Below are 6,942 nucleotides of genomic sequence, written 5' to 3'. Positions count from 1 at the left end.
GTGCTCCACTCATCTCAGTAGACCTCTCTCATATATTTGTGTGCAAGTCAACTGGAGGTACACATTCCATGCTGAAAAGAGAAGGAAACACAATGTTTCAGCTGTGGAGCCTTCTTTGATTGTGACTCGAAATAAACCTTTACCTTTACTTGTTCGTTTGATGTTAATTTATCTCCATCAAATACCTAAGAGTATCTAAACTCGACAGTTGCTTTCAGTAGCTAAAGACACTGCTCCAGGTGAGGCTTGAACTCACAACCTCGGCATGACTCCGCTGTGTACTGCTGTATAAGTACCACGCGCTGACCGATTGCGCCACTGGAGCTGGGCAAGTTGTGCTCCTCATACAGACTGACGCTGCAGAAACACAGGGTGAAACCAGTTTCGGTTGTGGATCCATCTCCACATGTGGAAAAGGAACAGTAAAATAGCAAGGAAAATACAAGAAAAGAAACTGAAAGAATTGTGCTAACAGCAAAGGGGGACGGAGGGAGGTGGTCGGACAAGAAAATCAACCCGGCGGATTATTTGTAGCGACATTTTTTGAGTCAATCAGCACACCGAGTAGTCCAGTAAAGTGACAATAATGGAGAACTAGCTGACGCACCCCGTCGTGAAGACCCTCTGTAAGGTGATTACACGTTTCATTTTCAAGTCGCCTCCTTTACACGCAATTGCAGCCCCGACACTGAGAGAAAGCATGAGAAATGGCTTCAATTTCAATGTAAAAACTCACCATAACACGGACTTACACTGGGAAAAGGTGTTGCACTTTATGCTTATTGCTACAGCCTTCCCCCCGGTTATGAAAATGTCTCACAGTTCCGACACTGATGTGTGAAAGACAATGTAACAGACTATCAAAATCCTGAAGTACAAGAAATTTTAATGCACCAATTTTTTTAATATGTCCCTCTGATCCTGGCATGTCAGAATACATTTCGAAAAAGTATGGCATGAATTGCACGAATTGCAATGGCACAAATTGTTGAGAATATCACTGACCTTGCCGATATTTGCAGGGGATACGAATGTTTTGCACATGTTGAACTACAACACGTAAAAATTGAGCTCCTTAGTCATTATCACCGGGAATGTCCAATAATGACGAACATCAGTAGCTTCAAGGAAACTTAGACTCGCACATGGAGTTTTATCTTGGAATGGAGGGTGGGAGAATTCATTTAGACTCTCGTTGCTCATTAGCTAAACTATATGACACAGCTAAAAATAGCTAAAAATATGACACAGATTTGTTCGAGAAACTTGTAATCACCTTAAAAAGAGTCTTCTTGAAGATGTGAACCAGCTAGCTCTCCACTGTCAATTGACAGGACTTTAGAAGAAACTGTTCTCATACAACCAACATAAAATTACACATCTTAAGGAACATGAAGAGAAATCCATGTACTAAATAACATAAAACTGTCGCTGCAAATCATCACCAAGCTGTTTTATGTGTCTGACCACCTCTTTCCTACTTTGCAGCAAGCACAATTCTTTCTGTTTCTTCATCGCTATTTTACTGTCTCTTTTCCCCACATGGAGATGGATCCACAGCCGAAACTTTAGGTCGGTTCCTGTTACTCTGTCCGATTGAAAGAGCTGTATTAAAGGCACTCCCACCTCTGCAGGAAAGTTATTGCTGCTCTCAACACAATATACTGCAGTCAAATGTGATAGCGATACTGTCACTGCGTGTGGGCCACGTGTTCCTGCTGTCAGCCTATTATGTCATGTTCATCCACACCCAGAAATATTACTGCTGTAGCACAAGAGTTATATAGGCGCAGTCGAGAGCGCATGAATCTCTTAATCTCAGAACTGTGGGTTCAGCTCCCACATTGGGTCCCTCTGTGTCAATTTGATCCCCCCAATTCTCCTAGCATGACCCGATGGCGTAACAGTGATACCCAGTGCCTTATGACCTTTGCGTAATTCAGCTTTCTTTCCACTTGATTCAGATTTTGATCTGAAATCATCGGCCAAACAAGAGTTTGTCTAAATCAAGGGTGATTCGCTCACAAGCAAGTATTAAACACTTCAGCATTTTCTGTTCGAATACCACACTTTGTCAAAACACTGCCGCTTCTTAAGCTACCAAGTAACGGTTTTTGAGCACGCGTTGTATTGTAAATACTTATATTAAAAAAGCATAAATTCACATAATGGAATTTGGACGGAACAAAGTAGTCCAGCCCCTATACAACATTACATACCCACTGATTAAGTTTAAAACTACAGCAACAGGAGTAACAATAATGGCAACAACATCTTTGGAGTTCGGCATTTCATTTATTCTGCAGAAACATCGTATCAGAATGAACTGCCCGGATAAAAGAATAATTGCGGCTTCAGATCGTTTTTACAGAGCAGTGCGTTGTTCTGTTCATGCTGACTACACGCTTTAAATTTATGTCATTTATTGCAAGCATTGCTTTTCCAGGTTTTTCTGAAATTCCTCGCATTTGAGACAGCACTAAAATATTTCATTCGCGTCGCTGAATACATCGTGGAAACGGTATTTGCCATTTTGTTATTCGGTTCTGAAGTTTGAAAATGAAAATGAAACGGGGGTCACTTCGTAGCCTTGAAAGAAGTCCAAGCAGCATAAAAACCCGAGGATTCTCACAAATTTCTTCTGCTGTTTTTATAATTCGGACTTCAACATTTGAATGCATACGTTACTGCTGCTAATCACATTCACGTGTTCACGAAGCTTTTTTCTGTCCATTATGTTGTTGCTAAGCAGTTTCTCCGTTTTCCTCGTATTGTGATTGTCAGCGAGCACAAGACTGAAACAGTGTAAAGACAGGGTAAAACGCCTGACTGTCGGGAGTGGGATTTGAACCCTCGCCTCTATCTGGAGAGCGGAACACAAAGCTTAAAAGACACGAATCTATGAATCTGCTGTTCTAAACCACGCGCCTATCCTGAAGAAATGTACGCCGAATGCACCAGTTGCATCCGATTTTCCGTAACTTTAGGACGATTGACACGACTGGACGAACACAATTTGTGGCGTTTAGCATGACATAGTCTTGCAGGCAGACAATGTTTTGTCCCACTACTTATATAATTCTATCGTTTACTCGTTTTAAAAAAACACGGTGTTCTCGTTCCTAATCAGATTTTTAGTGCTTTCGGACGTTACTTCCAACCTAGACTGACAGCTCACCCGATCTGTTTGTGATCAGACCATGGAGTGGGGGGGCTGTACCAAATGCCCGTTCCTTCCCAATGCTGAGACGATCATTCGGAAGATGGGTGTGAAGAGAGACAGGCTTTGTCGACTAAAGAACAAGACAGGATATACAAGAACACTCATCACTGGCAACAGTTACATTCTTTTACTATAGAGACTCCTACTTTGCGTGTTTTTTAAAGACACTGAAACTCAAGGAAAGTGGTGACAAATGAAACAGGTGGAGTTTGAACCCACGATCTTCGGTTTACGAAACCGACACCTTACCACTTAGCCAACGCGCCTTCAAGCAAACAGGCTACTAATGTTGTTCAAATTATTTGTTTCTGAATCTGTTTTACATCGCCTGGAGGCAGCAACAACAACAAAAAAGGGATTCTTAACAAGGAGATACGCGGCAGCGGTGTGATTCCAACAGATGCCCCTGAAGAGACTGGAGCTTTAATCCAGCTCCTTAGAGCGCTCGGCCGCGTTACTCTCGACAGCGGCTCTTCAGTTCTTGTGGTCTGACCTAGTGGTGTTATGACGCGTGGAAGCGACTGCAACTTCATTTTCTGAGATGCTTTCTCTCACGTGGTGAAATCTCGACTTTGGCACCTCTGGATATAGTTATTCTGTGGAGCAGGCTTTCAAACCTGTGCTTATAGCGCCCTTGAAGTCATTTTATTTTTACAGGAAGACGTATTCCAAAAGACGCATTCGTACTGGATTTGACTGGGATTCTGAAATACTTCTTGCAAAGGTATTCAGACGTTCTTGAACCTATAATAAAAAACAGACCTGAAACTCCATAGCTTCCAATCTCTGATGTTACTCTCCTTAAACTCGGACGTGATGTTCTGCAGACGTGCAGTGTCCCTTTACTCTCGTGTTTTCAAAACGGCCTCCGTTGTCGGGCGCAGTAGAAGTGGAACTGGCCTGACTGCACAGGAAAGTACGGAATAATAAAATGTTTCTACGGCTCAAACATGTCCCTTTAGACCCTCGTCACGTCTCTGTGAAGAAGGGGCAGGTAGAGAGATTTTACAGATGCTCATGATGTTTCGCACGGTATGTTACCTGTTGAAGTGTCTCCCCAGTGGGCAAAAGATGTAGAATATAAGTCTATTAAATGCATACCTTAGAATTATAAATGTGGTCCATAATTTGTCTAGAATGAAATTCTAATATACGTATATCATTATACGTCAATTACACATCTATGATTATATGTCCATTATACATAAATGGTTGGAGTTCTAATATACGGATTAGTTTAGCGGACTATTATACATATATGGCTGGAGCTCTATTATACAATATATAGTTCTATTATAACATTAACTGTAGAGGACTATTATACACATATGGATAGAGATCTATTATACATCAAAGATTTTAGTTTTAGTTTTAAAAGTTTTATAGGCACAGAAACAAGTAAATCAAGCCAATGATTTGGTTTAGAAATTTATTCTGTAAATATACAATCATTCACACCTGAAAAATATCTAGTTCAAATTATAGTACATTATATACAATATTGTAATCAACATATGGCTAATCATCAACTGCTACTAGATCTTCACTAATCAACCAATCAGACATACCCATTACACATTTTCAAACATTAACTGCACTTTTCTGCAGTCTTTGCTCAGTCCTAGAATACAAAATGACCATATTTCAAAGTTCAAAAGTTGTAGTAACTTTTTAGAACATGGAGCTTTTTGTAAAACACTTTATTTTGGCATTAAAAGATCAGCAAGATTATACATTATAAACTAAAAATAAGAAAGTATGCCAGAGATGGATCCTATTAATCAGATGTAAGCTGTCATATAATGACCTATCTGTAAACTGGAATACTAGTAGTGGATATTTTCCACACCACAGAGAGAATATAATATCATACAAGTAGGTTTTGATTGTCCATATTGTCAAGGACTCGCTTGTGTGTACAGAACTCTTCCATTGTGCTCAGCCTCTTGATGTGGAATTGGGAGTCCACCTGTTCTATACACTTTCCCACACAACTCAGTTCATCCTCTGATCTCTATCAGGAGACCCAATACCCGAAACTCTGAAATCATTCACATTTTGTATCAGCATTTGAAAGGAATTAGGTCAGGATTTTCTTACACTATTGTTACATTAGCATAACTGTAGTGTTGCTAATGTGCTGCATGTAATTTATAATCCTAAAAATGTTAAATTTCCACATTTGCAGTTGATTTTGTATGATCTGCACTTTCACACTATTTTTATGTGCCATTTATTGCTTATTAACATACTATTTTTAATCAAAATAATATTAAGTAAGACCTGTATGTATTCAAATAGTATTATTACTATTTATACTTACTCATCAAAAGAGGATTGCTCAGAAAAACATATTTAACCTAAATGGCAAACAACGAATATCAGCAATGCATTGTGGTATATAACCGGAAAAGAACTGTATTAGATATGTTTTCAATTTCAATTATATATGCATTTATTCATGTTGATGATATTACAGTTGAAATTTAACCATGGTGGGAATCCCTCCCTGTCATACAGGAGAGTGGGGTTTGATTCCTGACAGGGAGCTAAGGAGCTTTTTCTACAACCTGTTTACAATTTAAACTGTAGTGTGAGACACCTTTCTTCCTACAGAAATCTATTTTTTTTTTAAATGAGATGAATTTGTTATAACAACACAAAACATCAAAGTGAATCTGCTTTTCAGCAACCCCTTGGCTTCATGGGAATTTTGTTTTTTTGACAGCAGGGTCATTTGCAAAATTAAACAAGGAATTGATTCACTCCTGTGAAATACTGTATAAAATGGAAGATGGGTTTGATATGGAAACAACTACACACATTTTAGTTTTTTTTTCCAATTGTACTCCCATCAAAGTGACATAAGAAAAGTCATTGTCAGAAGTGGGATATGAAAACAGGCCACCAGGGGAGACTGATGTAATAAGTGCACCAGAAATATATTGAAAACAAATGGGCTGTCACTAAGAGAAATAGAGGTCCCACCATAAAACACCATAAGGAGTGCAAAACATGTTAAGTTATTTCTGTACTTCATCAGCGTCGGTAAAAGAGGGACTCAAGGACACAAAAAATCTAGTTTGGGATTCGGGATGAGAAAGGGAAGTGTGACTTTAGATACAGGGCGTTGCAGAGAGGAACAAATGGCGCAATGAAATAAAATGCCAAAACCCCAGATTGAACCAGGGACCTTTAGAGCGTCAGTCTAAGGCTTTCTCAGCTGAGCTATTTCAACCTCTGTGTATGATCCGACCTCTGCTGTCTGCAGTAGCCTCTTAAAGTTCCAGCATGAATGCATGAAGAGGAGTGGTAGAGTGTTACTGCAACATCATTCAGAAGGGAAGTGATCCGGCTCAGCTCTCTGAGGTCTGGTAGATACATCTTCCTCATGAGTAATGTAGGTTCAACTTCTTCAGGCTGGAGGAAGGGCTTGCATTTCGGCAGCAGTGACTGACTGAGTAGTGACTTCTAGGACCTGGTCTTATCAGGTTGCTTTGCCAAGTTTGTCAGTTCTGCTGAAATGACCTGTCTCTAGGAAATTTAGGAAGCAGAAGAATGACTATCTGAAAGGTGACATGATCTACTGGCTGTTTGACGTGGTCACGAATGACACAGGAAATGCGAGTTCTTGCAATAAGACAAAACAAGATCCATAAAACACTGGCAGAAGTGCAAACTGTGAGAGGATAAAAAGACACCTGTTTCTGCCCGATTTC

General features: G+C 39.8%; 1 non-coding gene across 1 annotated transcript; it reads right to left on the bottom strand.

Annotated features, from left to right (window-relative positions):
• Window positions 1-231: 231 nt before the first annotated feature.
• Window positions 232-325, bottom strand: trnai-uau (transfer RNA isoleucine (anticodon UAU)). Its single transcript has 2 exons — window positions 288-325; window positions 232-267 (listed from the first exon to the last, which is right to left on the bottom strand). It is a non-coding gene; the product is annotated as a tRNA-Ile (tRNA).
• Between the last annotated feature and the right edge of the window lie 6,617 nt (window positions 326-6,942).

This window comes from Atractosteus spatula (genome assembly GCF_055471065.1).
Source record: "Atractosteus spatula isolate fAtrSpa1 chromosome 10 unlocalized genomic scaffold, fAtrSpa1.hap1 SUPER_10_unloc_16, whole genome shotgun sequence".
Lineage (NCBI taxonomy): Eukaryota > Metazoa > Chordata > Actinopteri > Semionotiformes > Lepisosteidae > Atractosteus > Atractosteus spatula.
Note: the sequence above shows the minus strand (reverse complement) of the source record. Positions and strands in the feature narration are given on the sequence as shown.